Raw genomic sequence first — 13,592 nt, 5'->3', positions numbered from 1 at the left:
TATGCAAAAGTAAAACGTTTTAAGACCTGTAGAGGAAGTCAGTGGTTTTTTATGGAGAAGGGTGCCTCCTGTTAACAGTACAGGCACTAGTAGTTGCTGTTGGTGTAGTAGTCATGGGTATTACAGCAATTTCACATGAGACATTCTGTAGAGTTTTGGAAAAAATCATGCTGTTAGGTTTCCTGACCTAAAAATGATTCTTTCGTCTAAGAAGTTCACTGACATTTATTTTTATTAAACAAGAGTTAGCAATTATTTAGGATTTAATGTTAGTATCTTTAAAGCTTTACCCATAAAAACCTTTGAGTAGTTCTTACTGCTAGACTTCAAATCCTTCTTTTTCTCTATGTTGCACTTTCAGACCAAGGCAATCAGTAGTGTGGAGTTGAGGGATCAGAGAGGCTAGAAGAGCAGGAAGGAAGGGACTGTAAAATATCATACTGAGGAAAGAAGAGGCTGTGTTCTGGTTAAAAAATGCAAAAACTATCTGGGGTTCCCAAGCCTGTACATACCAAAAAAATCCAGTTAAAATGATGAAATGAATGACAAAATATTTCTCCATTTTTTAGACAGATGGGCTCTGTGTTTAAGTGAATGTCTTAATTTTTATTTAAAACTGTTGAACTGTGCTGTCATCAAAATCCTTCAAGTAACACATTTAAAGGTGTATATTTACTTTTAAATTATGGACGTTTTGCTTTCTTGTTTAAGACTTTCATATCCCAACGTGATACCTAATGTCAACACACAGAATACAACTTGAAATGCTAGGTTTTGCCTTTCTGTATGGCTTCTGTTGTTGTTATTCAGAAGGAGGAACTGTTAAGTCTTTTTTTTTTTTCCGTGTGGAAAGGAACTCAAGGAAGTTGATAAAGAGGATGGGAAAAGAAATATGAGTATCCTCCTTTTAATAGTGATAAAAAGTATCTATTCTCTTTCTGTAATTCAAAAGTTGATAGCACTTTGGGGTTGTAGATAAATCATTAAGGGAGAGCGCTGGGACCTGTAGCCTACTACAAGAAAGGCCTGTTCTCTTTGGAATTCCAAAGGCAAATTTTATCTGGTAAAACTGGGCATATCAATTCATATTTTTTATCCATTGTTTGCATAAAAGTAATTAATATTCTCAATTTATGCTTCTAATCCCTAATTATGACCCATTTCTAAACTCTTGAAAACTTTGCCAAACCTTATCCTCTTTTCATTTTTTTCTTCCCACTTCCTTTTCCTCCATCTGGACTTCTGGTTTTTTCTAATATTGCCAGTGACTTGGAGGTTGTGGTCAAAGGCAGAAAAATAGCAAGGAATGAAATGAAAAAACTCTTTTAGATTCTTTTTTCTTCTTAAGCTTGAATTTGAATTCAAATTTGGTGGGGTCCTCTGCTAAGACCAGCATCTGTTATGACCCAAAGACCATTTATTAGTATCTTCTCTGAAATGAGAGAACAGTACAAAGAAACAGTGAAGCTGAGAACAAGAGGGAAAGTAGGAGCTCCAGAACTTGGAAGATTTGCCTGATATTCATACAGTGTATCTCAAAAATGTATTTTTTCTCCCTCATTGCATGAGAACAGGACTACTCAAACTACTCAAACTTTGGTTGAAACCCGAATTATGGGTCTCAACTTCCAGGGCATCCTCCCATTTGAAAGTGGTATTAATATATTATTTTAAGCATTAGAGTTATTTAAGTACTTAGCAATTAAAAGGTCATTGTCTTTGTAGTCAGAACTGGGTAAACTTTGTTTTCATCCTTATGAAAGAACTTATGGGCAAGATAGTTTTCATCTTTATACCTTAGTTTGTCATCTTTAAAATCAGGATGTAAATCCCCAGTTTGTAAGATTTTTGTGGATATTAAGTGGAAATAAGTATTTATAGCACACATAATACAGTTTAATAATTTAGTGTTACCATTCTTAAGAATAGCCTGATAAAGGATGAGGTATACTAGCACATAAGTAGAATGAGCAAAGTCACAAAATGTAATTCCTTTTTTTTTAAGTTCCTCCTTTTAGGGAGGGAACATTTTGTTTCAGCTATGAGAATGTAGTTATGTACCTTAATCACATTAGTGATATTAAATGGAAGTATGCATGTGTTAGTCTGCTTAGACTGCTTAGTGCCCAATGTCTAGCTGAAACAATTCAGTGAAAGAACTGGGTATTTACAAAGCTTGGATATTGGGATGATAAAGTAGTAGACTTTTTGGCTGACACTTCTTTCTTCCGGAGGTGTTGATGACCACAGCTGAGGTCCTGTCTACACAAAGGAGGGACAACATATTTGTGATTTGTTTGAATTAGTGTGTTTCTAAATCTTTGGGTTTACCCAGTTTCTAATGGGAGAATATTTTAATCTGTGTTTAATTGAAAGAAATAAAAATCTGTATGTTTGCCTTTTTTTTTGTGTGTGATACTCTTGGTAGGCATTTAACCTCTGAGTGTTCTTTCTAATATAAAAACTGTGTGAAAACTGTGTGAATTGCCTTTTCATGTGCTTTCAAAAAATCCAAACTAAAATATATAATTTCTTGCCTCATTGGTTGACAGTGTTAGTCCTTTTATAAAAATCTCCCAGACTTGCTAAAAGTTCAAAATGACTGAGATTAACTTGATCTATTGAAAATTCCCTTTAGAAATATTATTTTACCCAGACACAATGTCAAATCTCATGCCAACAATAAATTAGAGGTGGAAAGAACCTATTACGTTATTACAACCATCCAAGTAGCAAGAAAGGAATGTGCCTGACAGTACATTATTTTGGTACATAATTTATCTCATAGCAACACTTGGAAGAACTTCCAAAGCTTATGCAAAATTGCCATGTGTCAGGGTGACTTATTTTTAATTTTTTTTTTTTTTTAGCATTTATCTAAAGTGAAGAGTGTGAATGTATAAATTAGTCCATCTGAGTTGACACATGCAGAGTGAAAGGGAAAGAGCACTGGGGCAGAGAGGTTTTTAGATCCTACAGCCTGTGTTCAGTTCCATACCCTGTCACTTAATAGTCCTGCTAACACAGATGAAAGTACTGAGCTCATAACAGACACGCAATTGATGTAACTCCTGATATTTACTTATCTGGTATTTCAGTGATTTTGATCATAATCTACATTTTATACCTTATACATATAGACACATACACATTTGGTAAGGTATACCAGAGAATGGCAGGACAATCTTTTAGAGGTGTTAAAAAGTTGTGCTTCTAAATAATTTATAGAAGTATTAAGATATTAATAACATCTCCAAAGTGTGAATATATGCTGACTCCTGATTCTCTAGTGGTTTCTTGCAGGTAGTTTTTTACTTTTTATTATCTTCCACAATATCTCTGGTGCAGTATTGAAAAGACACCTTAAAGGTTTGTTTTTTTTTTTACACACTATTTCTGTCATGGTATTGAAAACATACAATACTTAGAGTTGTTGAAGAAAAGCATTTTAAAATAAGAAAAGGCTCTAGTATAGAATTTTTAAATGTCTGGAGGCCTATTGGTTGACCTGAGCACTCTATTTTCTATCTTTGAACTATGAATCTACTCCTAACTCTTCTCTCTGTGTCAAAAAGAATTTCAGGTGGCTCAATCGTTATCACTTTCTCCTATAGCTGTGTTTGAACTTAAGGCACCTACTTATTACTAGCCAGGGTATCTACAAGGTTCCTGCTTCTGTTTCAGAGGAATTCTCTCACACCCTGAAAGAGAATATGCATGCCATTTTTAGGGTCAGATATCTCTGAGGGAAAATCATTAATGTAAATCTTTCCCTCTAACCTCCCATCTCCCATTAAGGACAATTTCCTTTTGCAGCCTTCATGTGCCTTGCTCATTACCACCTGTTGTTTTTTTAGGATTTTCTGGTTTCCAGGCACTATGCTAGATTCTTGAAGATGTAACAGATGAATGAAATATGCTGACTGCCTTTAAGTCACTAATAGTCAATCTCTTAGAATCATTTCTTCCACTAAGTTTCTGTACCCTCTTTTGAGTGACATCTTTTTCTCCTATTAGATTTCTGTCTTCCACACCTTTGAGATGTCATTGGTCTCATGGCCATACATACCGTGTGTACACTGACTACTCCCAAATGTATATCACTGGCCTCTTATTTCCACGGAGCTCCAGTTCCTGTATGCAACATACTACTCCCTACTCATTGTCTCCATGCATCTCAAAATTAAATCATTCAAAAATATACACTTGATTCCACCTCTTCCAAACTTGCTCTTTCCACAGTTCTCTCCATCTCAGGAAATGACCTTTTCTTTTCTGTGGTCTGAGCAAAAAGGCTTGGAGTCTATAATTTTGGTTTTTGTAATTGTTATTAAATCTTGTTGCCTCTACTTTCAAACCACCACTACCACCCTAACCTGAACCACTGTAGTACTTGTTTTCTTTGTTTTTTATAAATTTATTTTTTATTTTATTTATTTTTGGCTATGTTGGGTCTTCTTTGCTGTGGACAGGCTTTCTCTAGTTGTGGACAGTGGGGGCTACTCTTCGTTGCGGTGCACGGCCTTCTCATTGCAGTGGCTTCTCTTGCTGTGGAGCATGGGCTCTAGGCACGCGGGCTTCAGTAGTTGTGGCACGTGGGCTCAGTAGTTGTGGCTCGCAGGCTCTAGAGTGCGGGCTTAGTTGCTCCATGGCATGTGGGATCTTCCTGGATCAGGGATCGAACCCATGTCCCCTGCATTGGCAGGTGGATTCTTAACCACTGCACCACCAGGCAAGTCCCTGTACTTGTTTTCTATTGCTGCATAACAAGTTACCTTAGATTCATAGCTTAAGACAACATACATTTATTATCTTACAGTTTGTAGGAAGTCTGGGTGTAGTTTTACTGTGTTCTCTGGTTCAGAGTTTTCCTTCCTTAGGCTCCAGTCCAGATGATGGCCTAGTCAACAGTCTCATCTGAGGTTGAACTGGGGAAACGTAAGCTTCCAAGTGCCAACAGGTTATTGTTAAAAAAATTTCCTTGTGGCTGCATAACCGAAGCTTCAGTTTCTTTCTGGAGGCTTCCATTAACAATTCAAAGCCTTCTTCTGACTTTTGCCCCAAAGGCTTCTCCAACATGGCCACTTACTTCATGGCACCTTACTTCTTAAAGGCTAGCAAGAGGGAATCTCTCCACTGGCTCTGCTAGCAAGATGAAGACTCAGATATATGGCAAGGTAATCAGGCTAATGACATCCCATCATCTTTGCCATATTCTGTTGGCAGCAAACAGGTCCTATACCCAAAAGAGGAGATTGTCCAAAGGTGTAGACACCAGGAGGCAAGGATCGTTGAGAGTCACCTTAGGGATTGTCTGCCATAACTGTCATCTCTTGGTTAGATTTTTGAAATAGCCTCCTAACTCCTTCCTGCTTCTTCCCTCTCCCACCCTCATTTGATAGTTAGAATGATCGTTTAAAAAGTTAAGCCGTATCACATCATTCCTAGGCTCAAAAACCTTAAACAGTTTTCATTTTATTCATAATAAAAGCCCAAGTCTTTATATGGCCATAAAAGATTTGAACGTTTACCTCTCTGATCGTACCTTCAGAGGGAACTGGTTATTCTTTTCCTGAAGTGCTTTTTCCTTGTTATCCATATGTATTATTCTCTTACTTCTTTCAAGTCTTTGCTCGAACATTACCCTTTAAGTGAGGACTTACTAGGATCCCTACCCCCTATTTAATATTGTGACATTCAACTATTCCTCTTCTTTGCTCTGTTTTTCTCCTTAGTACTTTTTACCAACTGATATCATGTATAACTTTACTTTTTAAATTTATACTATGCATTGTTCCCACTTGAATATAAAATTCATAAAGCATGGCTCCATGAGATCTGTTCTAGTTAGCTGTATTTCTAGCATCTAACTAGTGGACACACAACAAATATATGTTGAATAAATTAATGATATAGCTCAGTTAGGCCTCAGTTCCTTAATATAGACTTCTTATTATCCAAATCCATGGAAATACTCACCTTATAAAAGTTCTATTAAAACCATTTTCTGTTCAAATTTTTCTTTCATCTTTACAAGTTTATTCATGTATATAAATAATATACATAGTTTTACTGTATATATAAATTATATATATAGTTATATATAAGTTTTTATATAGTATATATAATATAAATATGTAGTATTATTTCTCAGATCATTTTGGAAATTCTTGAGGATCGGAACAGTGGCTCAAACTTTAGAATGAGTTGTGTTGGTTTTCAGTAACTACTTGTTCATTGGTTTTGAAACTCACACATTAAGGACTGGTAGAGTGATATTTTAATATGTAACTTGAACTTTTTTGTAGAAGTCCTATTTGATTATCACATAAAAAAACTAAGCTACTTCAATCTGGGCTGTCAGAGGTTTACTTAGATAGGACTCTCATTGGCCGTGTTAGCTGATCAAGAGTTTTTGCTACTATATGACAGTTAAGGAAGGGTCAAATAAGGTTCTATGTTAAAAATAAGGTTTTATTTTAAACAACTCAGAATAATAAACAATGAAGACTTTGATGCGCCTTTTGCAGAAAAATTTTCTTTTTTATTTTTAGAATGGCTTTATTGATGTATGATTGATATACAATAAATTTCACATATTTAAAGTAAACAGTTTTTTTCATTTTTGACCTCTGTATGCATCCATGAATTTTTACCACAGTCAAGATCGTAAACATATCCATAACCCCCAAAGGTTTCCTTATGGCCCTTTGTAATTCCTCCATCTTCTCTTAAATGTCCCTCTGCTCACTGGTTCCCCAGAAGCCACTGATCTTCTTTCTGTTACTACAGATGCATTTGCATTATTTGGGACTTTGTATAAATGGAATCATACAGTATGTGCTTTTATGTCTGGTTTCCTTTACTCAGCAAAATTGTTTTGAGATTTATCCATGTTTCTGTGTTCTTAGACCCCTTCTATTGCTGAGCAGTATTCCATTGAATAAATATGCTATAATTTGTTTCCATTCACTTTTTTTTTTTTTTTTTTTTTTTTTTTCCTGTACGCGGGCCTCTCACTGCTGTGGCCTCTCCCGTTGCGGAGCACAGGCTCCGGACGCACAAGCTCAGCAGCCATGGCCCACGGGCCCAGCCGCTCCGCGGCATGTGGGATCCTCCCGGACCGGGGCACGAACCCGCGTCCCCTGCATCGGCAGGCGGACTCCCAACCACTGCGCCACCAGGGAAGCCCTCCATTCACTTTTTGATGGACACTTGGGTTGTTTCCAGTTTTTTATTTTTGCAAATAAATCTTCTCTGTATATCTGTGTCCAAGTATTTGTGTAGATATATACCAAATTGTTTTCCAAAGTGGTTGGAAATTCCCAGCAATGATGTGTGAAAGTTCCAATTGTTCCACATCCTCTCCAGCAACACTTGATATGGTCAGTCTTTTTGATTTTAGACATTCTAAAAGGTGTCAAGTTGTATCTCATTATGATCTTAATTTTCATTTCCCTGATTACTAATAATGCTGATGTCTTTTCACATACTTATTTGATATCTGTATATCTTCTTTGGTGAACTGTCCTTTTACTTCTTTTGCACACATTTTTTTTTTTTTTTTTTTTTTTTTTTTTTTTTTTTTTTGCGGTATATGGGCCTCTCACTGTTGTGGCCTCTCCCGTTGCGGAGCACAGGCTCCGGACGCGCAGGCTCAGCGGCCATGGCTCACGGGCCCAGCCGCTCCGCGGCATGTGGGATCCTCCCGGATCGGGATACGAACCCGTGTCCCCTGCATCGGCAGGCGGACTCCCAACCACTGCGCCACCAGGGAAGCCCTGCACACATTTTAATTGAGTTTTTTCCCTTATTATTGAATTTTGAGAGTTCTTTATATATCCTGGATAAAGTCCTTTATAAGACATATGGTTTGCTAATATTTTCTTCTAGTTTATGAATGGTACTTTAATTTTCTTAACAGTGTCTTCTTTTTAACAGTGTCTTTTGAACAGCAGAAGTTTTAATTTTGATAAAGTGTAATATATCAGTGTTTTTTTTTATAGTTCAGGCTTTTGGTGTTGTATCAGAACAATATTTAAAATTTTTAAATGACATGATGAATTAAGAAGCACTGACTTCTTTAAGATATACTTTAATATAGAAATAATATACAAATCAAGAATTAAACTATAGCCCAGTTAGTTTCTATGTGCTTTGACCTATAAACAAATTTCATTGAACTTAATGTATTGTGTTTCTAACTTTAACTTTTTATCTGCCTATCATTTATACACACGGGTATTTCCCTAGGCCATGTTTTCTTAACCTTGGTACTACTGACATTTGGATCAGATAATTCTTCGTGGTGGGGGATGATGTCCTATGTATTTTAGGATGTTAGCAGTATCCTTGGCCTCTATCCACTAGATTCCAGTGGAAACCTCAAGTTATGATGATCAAAAATGTTTCCAGATATTGCCAGTTGTCCCCTGGGTGTGTGTGTGGGGCGGGGGGGGGGGGGGGGGGCAGAATCACTCTTGGCTAAGAATTATTCTAGTCTATTGTACTGATGGGCCTAATTCTGGTTCTCCCTCTCCCAGGCCACCTGATTTGATAGTTTAAGCCAGGTGATGAATCCAGGAAAATAATGTTGTTCCTTTCTCCCTTGATTTGGCCACCAATTATATCAAGATAGATGTCCCTCTCTGAGCCCATACTCATGTAAATAGGCCCCAAACAATACATTAATTTGTTCTTCAGTGGAATCCCTTTCCCATTTTCTACTTTAATGTGGGTGGACACGGGAAAACCATTTGAGTCCTTTCCCTGTGGTAGACACAAAGAATTCTAGGAGTCCTGTTATTTCTAATTCTGGAGGTGGTGATTTTCTACTTCTATAAGAGTTACCCAATTCTCTTGTTTTCCATCAGCACATACATTTGATACTAACTTGGACATGACTTTTTCTGATGGTTTACTTCAGATAGAGAATATATTAGTTGTCAGTTAAACTGACTCCTAGTTGAGAGCATTTGTGCAGTTTTAGCTCAACGTATAAATAAGTTTTTCTAAATTATACAGAAATAATAGAGAAAATTTTGAGGGCAAGCAGGAGGAGGAAAATACTTGTAAAATAATCACTATCTTATATATCACTTAATGTTATTCTTTTCAGTTTGTGATACCCATGGGCTTAATTTTTTCAAAAATATCCACTCCCTATTTCAGACCATTTATAAGTTTTAGAACATAATTTGGTATATTAAAGGATTTTCATTTCTCCATTGCTGGGGTTCCCGTGGAGAAGATTGGGAATATCTTCTCATTACCTGACAGAGAAATGATATTTCTACCATTCTGCAGGTTTCAGAAAACAGCTGAGCTTCTTGTCTTGCCTCACAAAAATATAAGATTTGAATGTCATTTTTTCCTTTGGGAATGCAGATTTACAAGCGACACAGGATGCAGTTTGAAAACAAGACAAATGCCAGTGACAGTAGGAAATTTCTTGGAATAGGAGTCTGCATGAAATTGTTGGCTAAAACTGAACATCCCCTTTTGGCTGATATGCCACATTAAGAGACTGTTAGTGCAATTAAAGGATGCAACTCATCCTTTGGATGAAACTCATTTTGTTTTTAGAATTGACACCAAGTATTTTGATGTCAGTATTACCAGAACTACTCTGTACAGTGGTGATTCAAATAGTGATACTTAGGCCCTTCTGAAATAATAAATTTGGTAGTAAAACATTTATTTTCAAGACAGAGAAACGAATGATGTTTTGAAGACTTTAGGTCACAAAAAAGCATTACATTATTTTACTGGGTGAGCCAATTGTCATTCACCCAAATTACAAGGCAAGTTGCTGGAAGAAATCATTTTATTGTAACATCATGCTGAATGTGGGATGGCATTTTTCAATTCAAACTGAGAAAGTTAGAGAAGAATGGTGATTAAACACTAGGAGTCACTGAGAGTGTGATCTGATTCCACAAACTGGCAGAAATCAGAACGGAAGTTCCTATTATCACTCTTTCTCTGACTACTTTTCTTTTGCCCCCTAGGGTGGGAAGATCTTTCTCCTCCCTCCCTTCCTCTTTACTTTACTTTCTTCCTTTCTTCCCTCCTTCCTTTTCCTATTCAAGATATCAAGGAACAGAAATTCTTTTTTTTTGAATTTTTTAATTGAATTTAATTAATTTATTTTTTATACAGCAGGTTCTTATTAGTTATCTATTTTATACAGATTAGCTTATATATGTCAATCCCAATCTCCCAATTCATCCCACCACCACCTCCACCCCCCCCCCACTTTCCCCCCTTGGTGTCCATATGTTGGTTTTCTACATCTGTGTCTTTATTTCTGCCTTGCAAACCAGTTCATCTGTACCATTTTTCTAAATTCCACATATATGTGTTAATATATGATATTTGTTTTTCCCTTTCTGACTTACTTCACTCTGTATGACAGTCTCTAGGTCCAACCACATCTCTACAAATGACTCAGTTTTGCTCCTTTTTATGGCTGAGTAGTATTCCATTGTACATATGTACCACATCTTCTTTATCCATTTTTCTGTCGATGGGTATTTAGGTTGCTTCCATGACCTGGCTGTTGTAAATAGGGCTGCAGTGAACACTGGGGTGCATGTGTCTTTTTGAATTATGGTTTTCTCAGGGTATATGCCCAGTAGTGGGATTGCTGTGTCATATGGTAATTCTATTAACATAGGAAGAACACTCTTTGACATAAGTCACAGCAAGATCTTTTTTGACCCACCTTCTAGAGTAGTGGAAATAAAAACAAAAATAAACAAATGGGACCTAATGAAACTTAAAAGCTTTTGCACAGCAAAGGAAACCATAAACAAGATGAAAAGACAACCCTTAGAATGGGAGAAAATATTTGCCAATGAATCAACAGATAAAGGATTAATCTCCAAAATATACAAACAGCTCATGCAGCTCAATATCAAAAAACCAAACGACCCAATCCAAAAATGGAAGGAAGACCTAAATAATAATAAGACCACTAATCGTTAGAGAAATGCAAATCAAAACCACAATGAGGTATCAACTCACACTGGTCAGAATAGCCATCAACAAAAAAATCTACAAACAATAAATGCTGGAGAGGGTGTGGAGAAAAGGGAACCCTCTTGCATTGTAGGTGGGAATGTAAATTGATACAGTACAGCCACTATGGAGAACAGTATGGAGGTTCCTTAAAAATCTAAAAATAGAATTACCATGTGATCCAGCAATCCTACTACTGGGCATATACCCAGAGAAAACCATAATTCAAAAAGACACATGCACCCCAATGTTCATTGCAGCACTATTTACAATAGCCAGGTCATGGAAGCAACCTAAGGAATGGAAATTCTGTTTTAAAATTTTGTTCTCTCTATTTAACCTTAATTTTTTCTCCTCACATGATTTCTTGTATAGTAATTGCAGTTTGTGATAAAGATACCATAACTATTGATAATAAGGACCTACTGCATATCACAGGGAACTCTTCTCAATACTCTGTAATGACCTACATGGGAAAAGAATCTTTAAAAGAGTGGATATATGTATATGTATAACTGATTCACTTTGCTGTACGGCAGAAACTAACAGAACATTGTAAATCAACTATACTCCAATAAAAATTTTTTTAAAAGATACTAGGAACACAAAGAAATTAGCCAACTATATCTCAGAAGCAGCATTGACTGTTTCTGCCTCTGGTTAGCTGTTTTGCACTTTTCTTTCTAATTGGTTTCAAAACTAGTCCTACTTAGGCCGCTGGGGTCCATTGTCACAAAAGTAAAATCAGTAGTCACATACTACCATGGAAAGCCAGAAACAAATGTGTGTTACCTCTCAATTCTTATTTAGGAAATGGAGAATCATGTTATATTTTGGAATAAATAGGTCATATGGCTCAGTATAGCATGTTTATGCACCAAATTACTTAGTAAGCAAGGCTGCTAACGTATTTCAGTGGACTTGTGTACAGTAAAACATAAAAATGTGCCTACTTGTCTTACTAGAAGGAGGCAGTGTGATGGGCTTTTCCTAGCTCACATGATTTAACTTCTTCAGGGCTCATTTGTCTCATAGAAGATAGAAATAATAGCTCCTTCCTTGCAACTTTACAAGATTAAATGAGGTAATACATCTAAGGCAGACTATTCTATAAGCTCCAGAATCAGAACTGTGTTTATTTTTGGTTCTGTCATTTGTGATTGTCATAATATTTAACCTTTTTAAGCCTCTGAGTAATCATCTATAAATAGGGATTGTTCTCAAGAGTGAATGAGATAATATAAACTGGGCACTTAGAAAGGCTTCTGTAACATGTGTGATTATAAATGTTATCGCATAACAGTGTTATCCTTTTGTAGAAGCCACTTTTACTATGAAATACAACACATATATAAAAAATTAGATTTATAAATAGATCTTCCAATAAGTGTTGTTTTTGCATATGGCTCTTTTGTTCAACATGTTTGTGAGATTCATCCATGTTTTTACATATAAGTATTGTCTATGCATTTTCACTGCTGTTACAGTGTTCTGTTGAATGAATATAATACAATTAAATTATCCAATCAATTGTACATGGACATTTAGGTTGAGTCCAGCTTTTGACTGTTAATAATGAGACTGCTATTAAAAATTCTTTGTCTCTTGGTGCACATGAATGAATTTTGGTTGAGTCTATACATAGGAATGAAATTGCTGAGTTATAGAAGGTGAGCGTCTTCAGCTTCTGTAGATAATACCAAATTTTATGAGTATACCTATTTCTCCTCATCTTTGCTAGCACCTACCTTGTTAGTCTTTTTAATATTAGATATTCTGGTGGGTCTATGTGATATATAATTATGGTTTTAATATGCATTTCTCTGATGAATAATGAAGAGGACCAATTTTTCATTTGACAGTGGGCCATCTGAACATATCCTACTGTGCGGTGTTTATATTCTGCATTTACACCTCCTTTTTTGGTTCTATGAATGGCAAATGCCAACTCAATTCTATGACTTGCCTCCCAATTCTTGATTCTTGTAGAGAAAAAGAATTTAATTTTAATGCAGTCATAAATATCAGTCTTCACATTTATGGTTTGTGCTTTTGATTTTTCTGTTAAAAACAAAACAAAACATTTTCCTTCCCTGAGGATTTTACGATATTCTTCTCTATTCCTCTAAAAGTTTCATCGTTTGTGCTTAAAATCCACCAGGAATTGATTTTTTTTTTTTTTTTGTATGGTATAAGAAAAGAGTAAAGTTTTGTTTTCTTCTTACATGGATATCTAATTATCCCAGCATCATTTATTGAAAAGACCATCCTTTCCCCATGGCTTTATAGTGTCACTTTTGTTGCCTATCAATAGAGATTCCATATATCTATATGTCTGTTCTAGGATCTTAATTTTGTTCCATTGGTCTATTTTTAATACATGTATATTAAAACTTGTCAATGTATTCAATTTGTCTCTTACCTATTCTTATTTTGCCTTCCCACTATATTTCATTTTCAGTATTTTTTAATCACTTAGCTTCTTGTTCTTTAATTCTTCAGCTTTGTCTAATGTATTGTTAAATATATCTGAGTTCAAAATTTTAGCTCTTGTGTTTTTAAATTCTAGT

At 35.8% G+C, this 13,592-nt stretch overlaps 1 long non-coding RNA gene across 1 annotated transcript in view; it reads left to right on the top strand.

The window, feature by feature from the left end:
- LOC116764756 overlaps positions 1–13,592 on the top strand; it is a 158,472-nt gene that overhangs the window by 102,732 nt on the left and 42,148 nt on the right. The window lies entirely within an intron of this gene.

The sequence above is a fragment of the Phocoena sinus genome, chromosome 13 (genome assembly GCF_008692025.1).
Source record: "Phocoena sinus isolate mPhoSin1 chromosome 13, mPhoSin1.pri, whole genome shotgun sequence".
Taxonomy (NCBI): domain Eukaryota; kingdom Metazoa; phylum Chordata; class Mammalia; order Artiodactyla; family Phocoenidae; genus Phocoena; species Phocoena sinus.
This window is presented reverse-complemented; position numbering and strand designations above follow the sequence as displayed.